This window comes from Oryx dammah, unplaced genomic scaffold (genome assembly GCF_014754425.2).
Source record: "Oryx dammah isolate SB20612 unplaced genomic scaffold, SCBI_Odam_1.1 HiC_scaffold_6, whole genome shotgun sequence".
NCBI lineage: Eukaryota > Metazoa > Chordata > Mammalia > Artiodactyla > Bovidae > Oryx > Oryx dammah.
The window spans coordinates 8,667,735-8,688,505 of NW_024070190.1; the positions used below are offsets into that span (position 1 = coordinate 8,667,735).

Genomic DNA, 20,771 nt, shown 5'->3' on the forward strand with positions numbered 1-20,771 from the left:
ATGTGCCTGCCGATGCAGGAGATGCAGGTTCAATCCCCGGGTCAGGAAGATCCCCTGGAGAAGGAAATGGCAGCCCACTCCTGTACTCTTGCCTAGAAAATTCCATGGACAGAGGAGCCTGGTGGCCTACAGTCCATGGGGTCTCACAGAGTGGGACACCACTTAGTGACTGGACAAAAACAGAGTTCATACATTTTGTACCTTTGTTCAATTGCAGAAAACCAAAGGGGGAAAAAAGAAAAAAGATTACTTTCAACAGAAACATAACTCACTTGTATCTTGTCCAAGATTTTCAAGCACTCTGAATGATACATAGTTGAAAGCCCTGCCCTCAAGGAATGGCAAAGCAGTAGGGGACAAATCACAGTGGAAAGGAGAGGGTAGGATGAATTAAGAGAATAGCATGGAAAAATATACATTACCATGCATAAATTAGATAGCAGGTGGGAATTGCTGTGTGACAGGGGGAGCCCAACCCAGTGCTCTTTGACAACCCTAGAGGGAGGGGTTTCAGAAGGGAGGGGAAACATATGTATACCTGTGACTATTTCATGTCGAGGTATGGCAGAAACCAATACAATATTGTAAAGCATTTATTCTCCAATTAAAAAAAAACTGAACAAATAAACAAACAATCAAAAAGCTAAAAAAAAAAAGTACAAGGTGCTTGAGTTAGACACAGAGCTCTGTAAGAATTTGGAGGAGGAAGGGATGGTTTCCTGTACTGCCAATTAAATGAGGCTTCCCAGGTGGTGCTAGTGGTAAAGAACCTGCCTGCCACTAAGGAAATGTAAGAGACGTAGGTTTGATCCCTGGGTTGGGAAGATCCCCTGGGGAAGGGCATGGCAACCTACTCCAATATTCTTTCCTGGAGAATCCCACGGACAGAGGAGCCTGGAGGCCTACAGTTCATGGGGTCACAATGATTCGGACACAACTGAAGTGACCTAGCACACCCTAATTAAATGGAAATAAACCCATGGCCCCAGTTTTAAGAACTTATGACTATGCCCCTCCCTCCATTACTAACAGCTTACTTATCACCTGGACATGCACTTTTTCCTGCTTCAGATTTAAAACTCTTGGCTGATTCCTGCCTGTCACTCAACATATATCAGAATTGTCGACTACTCTCAGTGTACGTGGGCTCTTGGGGATTAAACCAGTTCCAGTTTTAACCAAAACAGATACTGGTAGGTACAGGAAACTGACTTCAAGAACAATAGATGGTAATGATAACCCTGTTTGTGAGACAGCAAAAGAGACACAGATGTATAGAACAGAATTTTGGATTCTGTGGGAGACGGAGAGGGTGGGATTATTTGGGAGAATGGCATTGAAACATGTATACTATCATGTAAGAAATGAATCACCAGTCCAGGTTCGATGCAGGATACAGGATGCTTGGGACTGGTGCACTGGGATGACCCAGAGAGATGATATGGGGAGGGTGGTGGGAGAGGGGTTCAGGATTGGGAACTCATGTACACCCGTGGCGGATTCATGTCAATGTATGGCAAAACCAATACAGTATTGTAAAGTAAATAAAATAAAAAAGAACCACACCCACAAATAAAAGTTCTGTAAGTATATATACTTTGTGACTTTGCCCTTTATATGCACAGATAATCAATGTGAGATTCCTAACAGCTAAATAAATGTAAGTTTTGGGGAAAGACTTGAGTAATCAGCTACTTCTTCTGCCTTTTCAGTAAGAAATCTCTTTCGTGGCATCTCTAAGAGGGTGAAACCTAGTCTCTGCTTAAGCACCCTCAGTCTCTAGATCTCCTGATTTCCAAAGAAGCCTTTTCTGTGGATGGACAACTTAAAGCCTAGATCTACATTCATCAGTCTAAGCAAATAAGTCACCTACATTTTGAACTCTATTCAACTCTTGTTTTATTTTGAATAATTCTTCATTGATTCATTGATTCTTCAACTCTTTTATTTTATTTGCCATAATTCTTCATTGAGAAAGGATTGGTATGTGGAGTTAAAAGAAAAAACACCTACATTGGGGGAAAAAAGCATAAGAGAAGCTGTATTTTCCCACAGCCCCACTGGTCAAGGATATAGGTGCCTGACCCAGGTGCCTCCTGCTCTTGGCTATGTTTATGATTTATGTTTGTTTTGTTATCCGACAGGTCCTGGGAAGTTTCATCCACTCCATCATGATCACTTGAAACCATTTCATTCCCTTCAGTGACGCCAGAGCTCTGTTTGGAGCATTTCCAGTTTCCTTCTGCTCAGGCCTACATACTCCTCCAGGGAGGTCGAGACCTGGGGGGAAACTGGCAATAAACACGCTCAGCGCAGCACAGTTTTTTTCTTCTGGTACACTGACCCTTTAACTTCTTTGAGATGTTGCTGCCAAGCACTGAGATATCTCCCTGGAGGATCTGGGAGGTTGTGTATGAGTCACAGATATGCATACATATGATTTTGAGTTTCATTAAAGAAATTCACAGACCTGAAGATGACCTATGAACCTCAAGAATCCGAGCCTTCCAAGCAGAGCTGAGTTACTGACTCCATGCATCCAGTTCAAATTACCAAGTCCTCACTCCTGTCAAACACAGCACTGGGGATTGGTCAGGCACGAATAAAGCAGAGTCCTTACACACAAGGACATGTCATCTAGAGGGCAAGTAGGCATACGCTTAATTCTAGTAGATCATGTTCTCCTCTTCTCGTTTATTGGAGTCGAGTTGATTTACAATATTGTATTAGTTTCAGGTGCACAGCAAAGTGATTCAGTTATACGTATACATTTTTTTAGGTTATTTTCCATTATAGATTATTATAAGATGTTGAATATAATTCCCCGTGCTATATGGTAAGTCTTTATTGCTTATCTATTTTGTGTATAATAGTTTGTATCCATTAATCTCAAACTCCTAATTTATCCACCCATTCCTCCCAGTGGGGCTTCCCGGGTGGCTCAGATGGTAAAGAGTCTGCCTGCAATGCGAGAGATCCAGGTTTGATCCCTCGGACAGGAAGATCCTCTGGAGAAGGGAATGGCTACCCACCCAAGTATTCTTACATGGAAAGTTCCATAGACAGAGAAGCCTACTGGGCTACTGTCCATGAGGTTGCAAAGAGTCGGACACAACTAAGTGACTAACACTTTCATTGTATTATTTTTTAATAATAATTTAATAATCACCACATGTAAGTGATATCGTATATTATTTGTCTTCCTCTCTCTGACTTACTTCACTAAGTTTAGTATTGTCTCGAGTGCATCCATGTTGCTGTGAATGGCAATATTTTGTTCTTTTTTAGGGTTGAATGCAATTATTCCACTGTATTTATGTACCGCACCTTCTTAAGCCAACTGTCTGTTGACGGTCATTCCGGTTGCTTGCATGTCTTGGCTGGTAGCGCTGTTATGAATACTGGGGTGCGTGGATCTTTTTGAATTAGCATTTTTGTCTTTTCCAGACACATGCCCAGGAGTAGAATTGGTGGATCATACGTTAGTAACACAGAGCAGCCTCAGTTGTATAACTGTAGCTAAATGTGCTTCCAGAGAGATGGATTGCATCTTAGTGGACTTAGTTGCGACCACTGAGGGCTATGTGACCACATCCTGCAACATGCAAGGTTATTATATTCAGTCTTGCATCATCACGTGCTTGCTATGACACATGATTAATAGCCATATAATCTTAGGTGGAAATTTCATTCACTTCCAGAACATCTTTTAAGTGTCCTCTTAAACAAAAAGGAGCGTTGTCATAGAGGATTTTAAGACCTATTCCAATTTTCTCTTTTATGATTCTATGCAAAGTAACTTGAGTTTTGTATATGTTTTCTACTTGTTTATTCAAAACGTCTGGGTCGTTAGGAGGCTGGCAAGAATGTCTGAAGTTTATTTCATTGGAGATAGTTGTCACTGCTGAAGTTGATTGGCACTCGACTCTAATATTTTGCATTCTACCAACTGCCAGAAGGCAAGGCAGCTGGTCCAGCCAGTAGAGCGCGGGGAGGAGGTTCCTACTCCTGTGCACAGGAATAAGTGGGTGAAAGCAAAGTCATGCCCTGGAGAGAAAAGCTTCTTGAATGTCAGAGAAGAAGACCAAAAGGGAGCTCCCTAGGAAGAGAACCAAGCCAGGTTTCTGAAGTTAAGATGCAGAACTGTGAGGTCAAAAACTCAAATGTCAGTGGCTTCACACAGAAAAACAGGAGGGTGTCTGGGCAAATAACAGGAATTAGGAGCATTGCTAAGGAGGGATTTTCCAGTGTCCCCGAAGCATGTTCTCAGTAGGCTGAATCCACTTAAATCCAGGGCGCAGATCAACATAGGCACACCTCCTTCTCCATGCTGCTCTCACTTCCTCGACACCATCATTGATGAGTCATCTTCCAAGCTACCAAGGATCTATTTAATCATGATTTCTTTTTAAAAAATCTGTATTTATCTGGCAGTGCTGGGTCTTAGTTGCAGCACTCAGGATTTTCGATATTAGCCAAACTCAGTTGCGGCATGTGAGATTTAGCCCCCCGCAACCATTCACTCTGGAGAAGGCAATGGCACCCCACTCTAGTACTCTTGCCTGGAAAATCCCATGGACGGAGGAGCCTGGTAGGCTGTAGTCCATGGGGTCGCTAAGAGTCAGACACGACTGAGCGACTTCCCTTTCAATTTTCACTTTCATGCATTGGAGAAGGAAATGGCAACCCACTCCAGTGTTCTTGCCTGGAGAATCCCAGGGAGGGGGGAGCCTGGTGGGCTGCCATCTATGGGGTCGCACAGAGTTGGACACGACTGAAGTGACTTTACAGCAGCAACCATTCACTCATTCACTAAACCAAGTTTTAATTTATATCTCATCAAATCGGTCAACAGACTTGCCAGCAAATCATTTCTGGGTCTTATCTCTTTTCCTCTTCCTTTGTCTATCTGAGAGAGATTTGGTGTCGTAAAGACGTGTGCTCAGTCGCTCAGTCCTGTTCACCTTTTTGCAACCCCATGGCCTGTAGCTCCCCCGGCTCCTCTGTCCATGGGCTTTCCTAGGCAAGAACACAGGAGTGGCGCTCCTACTCCAAGGGATCTTCCCGACCCGGGGATCTCTTGCATTGGCAGATGGATTCTTTACCACTAGCGCCACCTAGGAAGCCTATGGTAAGAATGACCTGGTAATAACTTGAACCAGTGTGTTTCAGATTTCTCTTTCTGTAAACAACTATTCTCTGGTAGCCATTTAGCTAAAGCTCTGGGGTGGGGGGTGGGGGCTGACAACACCTCAGGATGAGGAGAGTGTGTTGTCAGGGAAGTCTTGCCCAGATTGGAGAAGAAGGGAACCTCCCATCTGGATTGTGGGAGATGAGAGAGACCAAAGAAGTTGAAAGTCAAGGACTCCACTTGTCCCAGAGTTGAGGCTACATCTCCGAGAGTGAGGTCCAGTTGTTGCAGACACTTCTTGGTGAGTCTAGGGGACACCAAGAGCATCAGGGCTCCTGGCATATTTCCCTGGGCAGAAGAAAGACAGGCAGTGGATTCCTAGTAGAGGAGGTGGCATGCCTTTGGTACTTCTGACAGCCACTGAGAAGGTGGGGAGAAAGTGTATGTGGTACTTCCAGGCTTGGGAGCTATTAATACTTTCAGATAGAGGAGAAAGAGAGAAAGTGCATGAGCCCTTTCCTTTCCAATACTGGCTACCTGCCCTACTGCTGAGAAGACCACGGGATTGGCACGGTCCTCAGGTCTATCAGACAAGATCACTATGGAAGGGACTCCCAATGGTTAGGAGCAAGGCAGGCCAGTGGTCAGAGGCAATGGATGACATCACACACCAAAAGGCTAAAGGGACTACTTGTACTTCAGAAGATACTAGTCCCAGCCCACCCAACTATTCCACAACAGAGACCAGAATGAATCCAGAGGACCCTTCGTGGATCTGGGACACTTTTAAAAACTTTTTATTTTATACTGGAATATAGCACATTAACAATGTTGTGATAGTTTCAGGTGAACAGCAGAGAGACTCAGTTACGCATATACGTGTATCCATTCTCCCGCAAACTCTCTTCCCATCCAGGCTGCCACATAACGTTGAGCAGAGTTCCCTGTGCTATACAGTAGGTCTTTGTTGGCTAAATTTTAAATATAGCAGTGTGTACACGTCCTTCCCAAACTCCATAAATATTCCTTCTGGGACACACTTAACTGTCAACACTGTCTAAATATTTCCTTGGAGGAGAAGGAGTAGGTATAGAATTATGAAAGAAATTGTTTTAATAAAAATGGAGACTTTTTAAACTGGAAAAGATAGATTTGCTGTTAGTGGGCTGGTTGAAGTTTCCCCACTACTCAGGAAGTTGGCAAAGAGGGGAAATGATAAAAATGCCAATTTTCCTTTTCATCAGGACAGAATGGAAAATTTGTGACCTACTCTTCTAAGCAGGAGGGAAAAGACTGCCAGACACAGTCAGTCAAGAGGAAGAATAACCAAGACAGTGCAGAGGCAGAATAATTAGCTTCTGAATAATTAAGATCTTTCGATGGACTGAATAACCCACTATCTTATAGAGAAAAAACTTATTTCTGGAGAGTAAACAAATTGCCTGGGGCAATCACACCTTCCCTGCAGAGCTCGAGGTGGAATTCACAGACATCGAGCCCAGTCTTTCAGTCAGTTCAGTTCAGTCACTCAGTCATGTCCGACTTTTTGCGACCCCATGGACTGCAGCATGCCAGGCTTCTCTGTCCATCGCCAATTTCCGGAGCTTGCTCAAACTCATGTCCGTCAAATCAGTGATGCCATCCAACTGTCTCATCCTCTGTCGTCCCCTTCTCCTCTTGCCTTCAGTCTTTCCCAGCATCAGGGTCTTTTCCAATGAGTCAATTCCTCACATCAGGTGGCCAAAGTATTGGAACTTCAGCTTCAGCGTCAGTCCTTCCAATGAATATTTCCTAAAGGAAATATTCTGATTTCCTTTAGGATGGACTGGTTGGATCTTCTTGCAGTCCAAGGGACTCTCAAGAGTCTTCTCCAACACCACAGTTCAAAAACATCAATTCTTCAGCACTCAGCTTTCTTTATAGTCCAACTCTCACATCCATACATGGCTCCTGGAAAAACCATAGCTTTAGCTATACAGACCTTTGTCAGCAAAATAATGTCTCTGTATTTTAATATGCTGTCTAGGTTGGTCATAACTTTCCTTCCAAAGACCAAGCATCCTTTAATTTCATGGCTGCAGTCACCATCTGCAGTGATTTTGGAGCCCCCCAAGATAAAGTCTGACACTGTTTCCATTGTTTCCCCATCTATTTGCCATGAAGTGATGGGACCAGATGCCATGATATTTGTTTTTTGAATGTTGAGTTTCAAGCCAGTTTTTTCACTCTTCTCTTTCACTTTCATCAAGAGGCTCTTTAGTTCCTCTTCGCTTTCTGCCATAAGGGTGGTGTCATCTGAATATCTGAGGTTATTGATATTTCTCCTGGCAATTCTGATTCCAGCTGTGCATCATCCAGCCCAATATTTCACATGATGCACTCTGCATATAAGTTAAATAAGCAGGGTGACAATATACAGCCTTGGCGTACTCCTTTCCCAGTTTGGAACCGGTCCATTGTTCCACGTATGTTTCTAACTGTTGCTTCTTGACCTGCTTACAGATTTCTCAGGAGGCAGGTCAGGTGGTCTGGTATTCCCATTTCTTTAAGAATTTTCCACAGTTTGTTGTGATCCACACAGTCAAGAGCTTTGGCATAGTCAATAAAGCAGAAGTAGATGTTTTTCTGGAACTCTCTTGCTTTTTCTATGATCCAGTGGAGGTTGGCAATTTGATGTCTGGTTCCTCTGTCTTTTCTAAATCCAGCTTGAACATCTGGAAGTTCTTGGTTCACATACTATTGAAGCCTAACCCAATCTTTAGTCTTATTAATTATCTTCACACACTTTAACTGATTTTTATGTAATGTGTCTTTATGTCCATAGTCTAGATGGAAATGCTGAGAGTTAGTAATCAATTGATGCAAATGATGCAAACTAACACTAGTCAGAAAGTCGCAAAACTTAGTGCTGGGTTTGCATTTCACTCTGGGTCACAGATTCTCAGCTCTATGGAACCAGTGCTCAATGGAATTTCTCAGAGTGCGTGCATGCTCTGTCACTCACTCACGTCTGACCCTTTGTGATCCACGGACTGTGACTCCTCTATCCATGGAATTTTCCAGGCAAGAATACTGGAGTGTGTGGCTGCCATCTCCTCCTCCAGGGGATCTTCCCAACCTAGGGATCGAACCTACATCTCTTGCATCTCTTGCACTGGCAGATGGATTCTTTACCACTGCACCACCTGGGAAGCTCTGTTCCTCAGAGTAGCTTCCCTCTAACAAGGACATGGCATTTCGGTGACTGATGTAAAGCCAACACTGTGAGCAGACCTTATTTTCAGAGTTGAACTCTGATTGAGTTGCTGGGAGTTGCACAGAATTGGCAATAGATTCATCCTGCCCTAGGGCAGGTATAGAGAAAGTTCTGCATATCATACTCTCAGAATGCAAATCCAGAGGTGAAGGAGAAGGTCAGGCTCTGGAAAGAAAGATAACCTTGAGAAGGATTTATAGTTAGAACTGTCCGAGAGAATTTTCTTAAAGTTGCTTCACAAGCAGAAGCATCACCCAGGGTAGCATCAAGGCCACAGCGGTCCTGTCTTTCTTGGCTCTGATTTCTGGAAAAGAAATAGGTAAAAGAGAAGAAGAAGGCAACTTCATCCTCCAGTCTGGGTCCCACTGGCTCTCACAGCTGTATCACCTCTGACAGTCTTGAGGTCCCAGCTGGAGGACCGCACCAGAGCAGCCTTCAGTCCTCTTCATGCACTTCACCACAAGGGGCACTTCTCACTCAGCCATCTCCATGATCCTGCCGTTGCCTCCTGGGCCTGCCTAAATTTGGAACATTTTAAAGTAGCAAAAGGGGCTCTTGTTATTCTAGACCTTATAGAGGACAGGAAAAAAAGGGTAACTTGAGAATGGCATAACAGTTAATTGAAGGATATAACACACACATATATACATACAAATGTATAAATGTATATATATATATACACACACACATATATACGCACATATACACACAGACTTCCCTGGTGGTACGGTGGATGGGAGTCCACCTGTCAATACAGGGGACACAGGTTCCATCCCTGGTTTGGGAAGATTCAGCTTTCTGTGGAGCAACTTAGCCCCTGTACCACAATTACTGAGTCAGCACTCTAGAGTCATGTGCTGCAACCCCTGAAACCCACGTGCCTAGCGCCCATGCTCCACAAGAAGCAGGCACTGCAATGAGAAGCCCACTCACTGAAGCTAGAGAAGGCCTGCAGGCAGCAATGAAGACCCAGAGCAGCTAAAGAAAATTCTTCTTAATTTTTAAAAATAAAGGCAATGAGCTTTTATAATGGAGTAGCATACATTTAAATATATATAATATATATTTTTTGTTTATTTAGTCATTCAGTCATGTCTGACTCTTTGTGACCCCATAGACTATAGCTTGCCAGGCTCCTCTGTCCATGGGATTCTCCAGGCAAGAACACTGGAGTGGGTTGCCATTTCCTTCTCCAGATATATATATATATGTATATAAAGTTAAAATATTTTACGTTATGACCCTGTGTCATCTGTTATTAGGCACTGATGAAACCCTCAGCCAAGATTGTCCAGGAAGATGATCTGGCCCAAGCCTCTTCCTTTTGCACATGCTTCCAGAATCCTTTTCTGAACTCTACTCCAGTCCGCATTTCCCACTAAACCTCACAAGTCCACCTCTTCTGATCAATCAGGTGTCCTTGCCTATATGCCAATTAATCACTGAGATTTCTGAGAGAATTTGTGCAATTACTGAACATTTAGACTTTCAAGTACTGTGTCTGTGGTTAATTGCATCGCAAGATCCCCATCTATTTCTGTTCTATATCTGACCCAGTTTTCTGCGACAAGTCTCTCTCATTTCTATGGGAAGTAGTCAAGAAGTCCCAAGGCTGCTAGTGGAAGGGGAAGAATTTATCATTTGGGTGTCACTTGAGAAACATACTCCTTTACTTAAAATCCATTAATATTGCTCCATCCCAAGGCACTAGGACACTGCTCTTACTGACCAAATCTGGATCCACTGGCCCAGTGCCAAGGAAGGAGTCCAGGTAGCTAGTGCTTAAGAGGCCTGAACTCCCCCAAGGCTTTCAGGGAAAGGTTTTTAAAGACAGAGCGAGGGACAGGGTCGGGTGGTGATCAGCTCATGGAAATTCTTCTGATTGGTTGGTGGTGAGGTAATTGGGAGTCAGCATCATCAAACATCATCATCACTTCCAAATGATCTGGAATCTACGTGCTTGTGTGTGTGTGCTCAGTTGTTCAGCTGTGACTCTTTGTAGCCCACCAGGCTCCTCTACCCATGGAATTTTCCAGGCAAGAATACTGGAGTGGGGTACCTTTTCCTACTCCAGGCATCTTACCGACACAGGGATTGAACTAGCATCTTTTGTGTCACCTGCACTGGCAAGCGAGTTCTTCACCACTAGCACCAGCTGGGAAGCTCTCTGTGCTTTCGGGAACATACAATTAACTCTTTCCACCTGGTGGGAGTTTTGATATCTGCAAAACAGCTCAGACATGCTCAGAAGATGGAACTAAAGGTCTTTGACTTTGTTTAATGGCTGAACTATTATTATTTTGTCTTGCTTGACTGTTTTCCTTTCTCTCTGTACCTCCATGATTAAATTTACTCTTTGGAACTTGGAAAGGCCTACAGGCCTGAAGTTTCTTTACAGATAGGAGGCAGCACATGGTGGGGAGGGGTCTGCTCCAGGGAGGCACCAGAGGTCCTGTTCAGCTACACTGGGACTGATTTTCACATACTGCCTGCCTGGGGTTTTGCCGTTTCATGCCCACTGGGATGAATCTTGTGCAAAGATCCTATCTTCATTATTGTTACTCACTGTTGTAGACCCTCAGGTCTGTTTTCACAACAAAGCAGACATAAAAACATAGTGACTTAAGGTCATGTTTTGAGAGAGCCTATATGCATATATATATATTGGAGAAGGAAATGGCAATCCACTCCAATACTATTGCCTGGAAAATCCCATGGATGGAGGATCCTGGTTGGCTGCAGTCCATGGGGTCACAAAGAGTTGGACACGACTGAGCAACTTCAATTCAATTCAATATGTATATATAGCATATAGACCAAATAAGTGCTATTTCCTTCAGGGTCACCCCTGAGGCAGTTATTCTTTCAATTCAATCCTATTATTGCTCAAAAAATTTTCAGAATTCTACTTTTGAAATGGTTCTTAGAATCTTCTGTGGTGATGATCTTGCTTCACGTAGTGTGGCTCAGGGTTTGGAAAACAGTCAGAACTCGTTTGGAGCAAACTCTGGTTAAAATGTGGTTGATTAAGCTGAAGTGAAATCAGTTTGGAGTTTTGTTTTTGCTTTGAGTGTTGTTTTTTTTGTCAAATATTCACTCAGTTTTGGAGAATTGTCAGGAGACAGAAGCGAATCAGTGGGCCATGGCACAGTGTTTTTCTATTGCATAAAATCTCCCAGATGCTTCAGTTTTTACATAATGATTCTCCTGGACTATTTGATGGTAGAGAGTCAAATCTACATAAACCATATATTATGTCAAGGAAACAAATGAACATTGAATCATTTAACAATTTTGCTACACCTATTTTCTGAAATCTCTAAGACATTGTCATTTTCTATTGTCAATTTAATTTTAGCTTTCAGATTACGTTCAAAAATAATTAACTAAAAATCTTTTGCTTCATCTCTGGGCGTTTCCTCAAGAGTTTGTGAAAGACACATTAAAAGAAGAGGTTCATGCAGTTTTGAAGGCTGGTAACTCCAAAATGCAATGGCACCCCACTCCAATACTCTTGCCTGGGAAATCCCATGGACGGAGGAGCCTCGTGGGCTGCAGTCCATGGGATCTCGAAGAGTCGGACATGACTGAGTGACTTCACTTTCACTTTTCACTTCATGCATTGGAGAGGGAAATGGCAACCCACTCCAGTGTTCTTGCCTGGAGAATCCCAGGGACTGGGGAGCCTGGTGGGCTGCCATCTATGGGGTCGCACAGAGTCGGACACAACTGAAACGACTTAGCAGCAGCAGCAGCAACTCCAAAATGTGCAGAGCAGATGACCAGCTTGAATCCAAAGGCTGTCAGGCTGAAGAATTCTCCCTTACAAGGGGGAGAGTTAGCCTTTTGTTTTACACAGGCCTTCAGCTGATTGGACAAGGCCCACCCACATTATGGAGGTCAGTCTGCCTTACTCAGTGTACTAATTTAAGTGCTAAACTCATCCAAAAATGTCCTCACAGAAACACTCAGAATAATGTTTAACTGAGTATCTGGGTACCTCATGTCCGTCAAGTTGACGCAAAATCAACCATCACACAATCTATATTCACATTTTTTCATCATTACCCCTGATGAAAGACACAATCTTTCTTTGTCCCCAGAGCATCATAGAATGCTCAAGCTTTTTATATTCACCTTATGCAACTCATATTTTTTGCAGTTGGTACTAGTGGAGTCTCAGGTAACTCACCTGCTCAGGATGAGAACTTAGTTGTAGAACCAAGTTTTGAACTCCAGTGGCAGTATTTTTCCACAACCACATTCTGGTGTATTTTCTGTACAACTGACCTTTTCCTACGTAGTTGGTTTGCATCTTTATTTACTTGTATTGCTTTGGGCATCACTGTTAAAGTTCATAGGACAATTGAACCAGTCAAGGTTTTGATGTGAGTTGCAGTGTAAGAATGAACATAAGGTTACTTTGAGCAGCACTGTGTCATCATAGCATCTTTCCAAACATCTTCAAACCTCTTTGTGCAATCAAAAACACTCGTTTGACACTTTTTACTTGTACACTTATTTTAATATGCCAGCTGTCTACTTGGCAAATTGACTCAACTTTCTTCAAAATGTGACGTGAATTCTTTGTTCTGATTACCAGCTACTCCTTTGTACCGTGCAGTGAAGCAATGTGCACTGAAGCTTGCTCTAAGTAAGACACAAGGACTGTTGTGTGTGTTTAAATTTTCCATTTGAAAATTGGAAGAAGGAGAAGGCGCATGGAACTAAAGTCAGGAGATGTTGCCTATGGAATTTCACTGCAACTAGTTTTGAGACCTTGATCTAATAATTTTATTTCTAAGACTATCGATAAAAGGAGATGCATTCTCTTAAGCTATTCTTTCTCCACATTTGTGCAATAATTCACAAGATACACTCATATGCATTGTTTCATTCAACTCTGGCAAATTCATCTTGAAGTAGATATTATCTTTTATGCTGTAGGGTCCATCAGGAGACCTACAGTTAAATGTTGCCATATGTCTCTGATAGTATCTTCCTTCTGAGCTTCTTAAGCCACAAAGAAGTCATCTGCTTGTTGTGCTGCTCAAACAAATTGAATAGCTATTCAGGGGTCCATGCATAGTAGACCCATCCATTGATTAGATGCTTATCTTGACTACAGGAAATGCACAACACCCAGTACTTAGGATGGACAAAAACATCGTAACAAAACTTGATAACTCTTGTAAATCATAGAACAGGTGAGCTTTCAGCCTGGGGGCAGCCTGGTGGTGGAGCTGGAAAGCATGGTGTAGACTTAAGAACTTGAGGAGAAAAGCATAATTTCCCTTCTGAAAGGAGTGAAAGAGAGAAGTGATTTTCTCACCCATCTGATGTTCTGACATACATATCTCAAGCCCAAACCTATCCAACAGCCATCTTCCCATGAATGTCTAATGGGTATCTCAAGATTAACATATATAGAAATAGATCAAATCCCAATCTTCCCCTCCATCATGAAATTTACTTCCTATAGTCTTTCCCTCTCAATTAACAGCTGATTCACCCTCCTATTAACTCAGGCTAAAACCCTTGAAGTCATTCTTGAAACCTGTCTTTCCCTTACACCCCACATCCAAACCATCAGGAAGTCAGATTAGTGCTACTTTCTTACAATTTCTACTACTAACTTCCCATATGGCCTCATTTCTGCACGATTGCAATAACCTACTAATTACTCTCCCTCCCATTACCAACACAGCATTCAGAATAATACTATTATAATAAATAGTATTGGAAATACTACTTGGAAATTTCCAATGGTTTTTGCATCAGAGTGAAAAACTGAAGAACCTTACCATAACCCCCAAGCCTCCTGCTCTCTCTGATCTCATTATTTCCTCTCTTTAGGCATGGCTCATTGATCAGCAGTTACAGGGAACTCCTTGCTGCCTTTCAAAAACTCCAGCAACCTCCCAGCAAAGGTGTCTTCTTTACAATAGTTTAGTCACGGAAATATAACTTCCATGAGAGCAAGGATTTTGTCTGTTGTGTTTGCTGATATATCCTCAGTGTTTCACATCATGCCTGGTACAAGGTGCTGCTAAGTCACTTCAGTCGTGTCCGACTCTGTGTGACCCCAGAGACGGCAGCCACCAGGTTCCCCCGTCCCTGGGATTCTCCAAGCAAGAACACTGGAGTGCATTGCCATTTCCTTCTCCAGTGCATGAAAGTGAAAGGGAAGTCACTCAGTCGTGTCCGACTCTTCACGACCCCATGGACAGCAGCCTACCAGGCTCCTCTGTCCATGGGATTTTCCAGGCAAGAGTACTGGAGTGGGGTGCCATCGGGGCACTTAATAAATCTTTGTTGGATTAAATTTAATGCATAGCCCAGACCTGGATCATCCCATCCTCTCCTCAGGGACAAAGACCTCAGTTCTGGGCAGAAAAGCATTTCTGTGATTGGAAACTTCCCAATGTCAAGTTCTGCACCTGGATCCCTGGTGTCTTGTCTTAGTTATGAATGAACATTGGGCATCCTATACATTTAAATTAAGAAGTAACTGAAAATTGATTCTGCTAGAAAAAGTGTCTTGACACTGGCTTCAGGCACCCTCAGAAACACTTCTTGGTGCTATTTTATGCTTCCTTCGTATAACCTTTCCCACCCTGACAACAATATTAAACAAATTTGGTGCCTCTGTTCCAAGTCTGCATTCAGATGACAATGCAGTTCACATCACCTTTTCATCATCCTGCCACCTGGATCTGTGGCTTCATGGAAGACCCTAGTTAAAATCTGAGCAAATCCTGAAACTTCTCTGGTAGTCCAGTGGTTAAGAGTCTTCCTGCCAGTGCAGGGGACATGGGTTCAATTCTCTGTTCTGGGAAGATTTCACATGCCATGAGGCAACTAAGCCTGAGTGTCCCAACTACTGAACCCTTGTGCCCTAGAGCCTACGCTCCACAACAAGAGAGGCCAACTCAATGAGAAGCCCACACACCATAACTAGAGAGTGGCCCCAACTCTCAACAACTAGAGAAGGCCTACGGAGCAACCAAGACCAGTGCAGCCAAAAATAAATAATACATAAAAATTTATTAAAAAAAAAAAAAGAAAGAAATCTGACCAAATCCTGCCAAGCAATCTAAGGAAGGGAAAGTTAGTGTGTGCCTCATGCCAATTACTATTGGAATAAAAGCAGCTTTAGCTGAACAATAAAAGCACTGTTCATCTGAAGAGCTCATTGAAATTGTATATACAGATGTGGAGCCAGGGTTCTTTGATTTTATAGGGCATTGACAAAGTATGTGAGAGCAGAAAGCTTCTACTGTGACCAGAGGCACAGGGTGGAGAGTAGGGAGGTGAGGGTAACTCACAGGTGCAAGTGTGCCCTGACCTTGGTTTAGCAGCACAAGGAGCAGAGGCTGTGACCCAGGCCCACATTACCGTGCCTTTTCAATGTGGTTCCAATGATAAATGGTAAATGGCTTCCAATAAGCTGACATCACTACAGATATACACAGCGTCATGTCTCCTCACCAGGTTTAAACACATTTGCTTGACAAATTCATTGTTCCATGATCTATCTGCTGTAACACTATGCTCAGTTGTTAACTTTAAGACAACAATTAGCCAAGTGTAAGAAAAACAACACAATGATTTCAGCTTCTTTGGATGCAGATTGGGAAATCCCTTCTCTTTTATCTTGCCATGGAGATCTCCTTAAGAGTGGGATGGCAATACAAGTTAATGAACATGTATGTCTCCTAGAAAAATGCTCTTATTGCATTACAAAAATCTGAAATCTTTGTGCCTTTGAACAACACAGAGGTTAGGGGTGCAGACCCTTTGTTCAGTTGAAAAATCTGTGTATAGTCAGCCTTCTGTATATGAGGTTCCTCTATATCAGTAATTCTGCATCCATGGATTCAACCAACCCCATGTTGTATAATACTGCACCATTTAAAAAACCTAAATGTAAGTGGACCCACATATTTCAAACCTCTATTGTTCAAGAGTCAACTGTATATGTATTCTAACCTTGAAAAGCACAGATTGAGACAAAAGCAGAGAGTTGTGTTTTCTTAGGCAACAAATATTTTTACTGTCATAATATGAAAACAATGACAATAACCTTTTTATGTACTTGATTATTTCCTTTTGAAGACCTCATTGTACACAGGCATATGGAGAGAGGAAAAATAGTTGTGACTAATTATTTTGGAAATCGGATGTTGTGTTTAAAGGGAAAAAAATGTATGAGTAATCCTGAAATGAGCAGCTTGGGGAAGTGTGACTACTGTTCATCCCTAAAAGAAGCAGGATTTTAAAGCAGTTCATGAACTGAGGTAGTTGAAGAATCCCAAAGAATATTTAACCACTATGCAAAAACTTGAACTGTTATGGAAAATCAATAAAAGTTTCCATTAAAATATAGGCTGCTTGTTAAGAAATAGTTGATAATTTACTAAATCACAACCCAAGTGTTCTACTTGCATCAAGGATACTTTTTTTCAGAAAATAGATACAAGATCGGATAAAACCAGCAGACTCAGATATGTATGTGTCACTGGTACCACCTGAAATTTTTTAAATGACAAAAGAGATCCTCAAAAAGAAAACAAACACTATGATGAGGAGTGATAAAAAAGAAAGTGTATCATGAGTAAGTCAGAAATATTGGACAAATAAAACAAAATAGAAAGCAGATAAGACTGCTTAAGAAATATTTAGAGATTAGAATCCAAACATACCCACATGAGAACATCTGCAAGAGGTCTGGTCCATCAAGTGGAGCAGCGTAGGCTGCAGAGAGAGTGAGCTCAATCAATGAGAGCTCCTGGAGAAGCCATCTCCTTCTCTTCTTGTTCTGACCTGTGGCCTCAGCAGTCTTTGCCTCAGATTCATTTATGGGCAAACACCTTGGAGCCAGAAAGGCAGGAAATGGTCCAGGTGATGACTCTAGAGAGGAGACAGGAATTGCAGGGAAAGAAGAGAAATCACTGGAAAACTCTGCTGTTCCTCGCCACCCCCCCCCCCATACACACACATACACAGCTGAGCAGGAATCATCTCTCTTGTGTGAGTTTCAGTATACTGTGTTCAAGGAATCAGTTCATTTTATCTAAGTTATTAAATGTGTGAGGATACAGTGGTTCATAATGTTCTTTTACTGTCTTGTTTATGTCTACAGGACCTGCAGTGGTGGTCACTCTTTCCTGTCTGATACTGGATTTCAGCCTTCCAATTCTTATAACTGTAATCCACCGTTCTTATACAGAGAAGCTCTATTGATGTGGCAGCAGGGTATGGGGGCGGAGAAGCATTCTACCACCTTACCACTGGGGCTCAGTCTTTTCCGAGCCTGGGTCCCAGTGCTTGAGGTCATCACAAAGTCTCCTCAGCTTTCTTCTTCCCGCTTAGGTGAGATAGGAAGGTTCCACAGGAGCCAGAATTGGGTATGTTGAGTCTCTGTGTGGTGCAATCAGTTATTACTATCGGCTATTAACTGAAAGGTTGGAGGTTTGAACCCACCTAGGAATGACCTGTGATTTTTTTTTAGTACGTAGTTTAAGGGTTTGCAGTGGCTCAGATGGTAAAGAATCTGCCCACAATGCAGGAACCTGGGTTCAATCCCTGAGTTGGGAAGATCCCCTGGAGAAGGAAATGGCAACCCACTCCAGTATTCTTGCCTGCAAAATCCCATGGACAGAGGAGCCTGTTAATTATATTTGTTTATCCTTCCCAGCCGTGAAATTAAAAGACACTTACTCCTTGGAAGAAAAGTTATGACCAACCTAGATAGCATATTCAAAAGCAGAGAGATTACTTTGCTGACTAAGGTCTGTCTAGTCAAGGCTATAGTTTTTCCTGTGGTCATGTATGGATGTGAGAGTTGGACTGTGAAGAAAGCTGAGTGCGTAAGAATTGATGCTTTTGAACTGTGGTGTTGGAGAAGACTCTTGAGAGTCCCTTGGACTGCAAGGAGATCCAACCAGTCCATTCTAAAGGAGATTAGCCCTGGGATTTCTTTGGAAGGAATGATGCTAAAGCTGAAACTCCAGTACTTTGGACACCTCATGAGAAGAGTTGACTCACTGGAAAAGACTCTGATGCTGGGAGGGATTGGGGGCAGGAGGAGAAGGGGACGACAGAGGATGAGATGGCTGGATGGCATCACTGACTTGATGGACGCAAGTCTGAGTGAACTCCGGGAGTTGGTGATGGACAGGGAGGCCTGGCGTGCTGCAATTCATGGGGTTGCAGAGTTGGACATGTCTGAGCAACTAAACTGAACTGAACTGATCATTCCCCCCTGCCGAAAGCAAACAGGAATTTTTCCAAGATCTTCATAGAGAGAACTTGATGGTGCTCCTGGAGGTAAAACTCACAAAAGTGAAAGGGCCCTTCTAAGACTGGGCCCTTGGAGTTTTGAATGCTCAAATTTGTTCACACTGAGCCTCCTGCAAATATCAATTAGAGTTTAAGTTTTCCTACTAGTACTGGCTCCTGGCAGGCTTCTGTTCCTGAGTTTCTGCTCCTGGTAAGTTGTGATTCTCAGCATCCACTTCTCATCCACTTCTCTCTCCCAGGCAAAAAAAAAAAAAAAAAAATCATTTGCCCTGTGACCACACTTCTTTGAGGAACCTTAAAAGAGCTATTGTTTCTCAGTTTGTTCAGATTTTCTCTTGTTGCAAAAATTGGAGTGGTAAACATTTGTTATAAAGATGTTTCTAAGAATCTTGTTTGCAAGCTGCTTTGAAGATGGTATTGAATCAGCAAATTAAAGTTATATGCATTCTGTAAAGCATATGGAAAAGGGTTTAAGAACTGTTTCTATAGAGATATTTCTAAGATTGTTACCTGAAGCTGCATTGGGGAAAATAAAAGAAAGAAAAGAAAAAAGATATTGGGGTGATGCCTTGCAAGTGCTCCACCTGTAGAACTGAAAGTGCAGGAACAGGACAATGAGCAAGCACTTAAAAGTCACAAATGGGAGGGACAAATAATGAAATTAAGAAATAGCAAGTATCTACTTCCTTTTTGTCCCTTTCCAGCCTTCAAGATGTAGAAGCAAGGACGTGGTGGGTCCTCTGGTGCGAAATTCCGGATTTCCTTGGGTCTTCCAGTTGGAGCCGTGATCAACTGTGCTGACAACACAGGCCCAAAAATCTGTATATCATCTCTGTTAAGAGGATCAAGGGACGATTGAATAGACTTCCTGCTGCTGGTGTGGGTGACATGGTGATGGCCACAGTCAAGAAAGGCAAACCAGAGCTCAGAAAGAAGGTACATCCATCCAGCGGTAGTAATTTGACAACGAAAGTCACACCGGAGAAAAGATGGTGTGTTTCTTTATTTTGAAGATAATGCAGGGGTCATAGTAAACAATAAAGGCGAGATGAAAGGTTCTGCCATCACAGGACCAGTTGCAAAGGAATGTGCAGACTTGTGGCCCAGGATTGCGTCCAATGCTGGCAGCATTGCATGATTCTTTGGTGTATTTGTAAAAAATGAAAATTATTTGCTCTCCCCCGCCCCCAAAAAAAGAAATAGCAAAAAGCCTGAGTTTTTAGGACAACTGAGGAAGATTTAAACAGATATAATTAACAGTCTCAAAGGGTTTTGCATAAAAAACAAGAACAAATTGGTTTTTTTTTTTAAGCTTAGAAAGAAAAAACATATAAGCATTGATTTTTAAAAAATCACCTTAATACATGATGTGAAAAGTCAAATAAGAAATACAAAGAACAAAATAGTGAACTGGAAAATGGAGGTAGAAAGTCTCTTTGAATGTTGGGCAAAACTACCCAAAAATAAACAAATCATAATAGAAAGTTTGGAGACCTGGAGGATAGATGTTGAATGCAGGTTGAGAAAACAGAATTGAAGGAAGGAAATCATTTTCTATGCTCATTGTCTAAGAGGCAAACAGTTGTTGGTTTTAAAAATAAAAATTGTTTATATTTAAAGTGTACAACATAATGACTTGATGTGTATACACAGCGAAATGATTAGTATAGTCAAGCTAATTAACATGCCTTCACATAGTTATACCATTCTTTATGTGTGAGGAGAGAACCTGAAATCAATTCCCTTAGCAAATTTCCTATATTTAATATGGTATTATTAACTAGATTCATCATGCTGTACATTGATTCTCTAGACTTATTTATCTTATGTAACTGCAACTTTGTACCATCTGATCAATATTTCCTCATTTGTTCCATAAAGAGAAAATAATTTTTAGGAGTGAGAGAGAAACCTAAATTAGCATCAAGCAGTCCGTAATGTCCTCCGTCTTAAGGAAATCAAGAACTCTTCTAAGATCCTTCCATCCATCCCCATTTCTCTGCTTTTTATAGAATCTCCTCAAATGACTTGTACATATTCACTGACTCAAGTGTCTCCCTCCAGCCACTCTTGAACACT

The 20,771-nt window shown here is 42.2% G+C and overlaps 1 pseudogene; it reads left to right on the plus strand.

The window, feature by feature from the left end:
* The first annotated feature begins 19,404 nt into the window (after positions 1 to 19,404).
* LOC120865433 lies at positions 19,405 to 19,853 on the plus strand (annotated as a pseudogene).
* Positions 19,854 to 20,771: the final 918 nt, after the last annotated feature.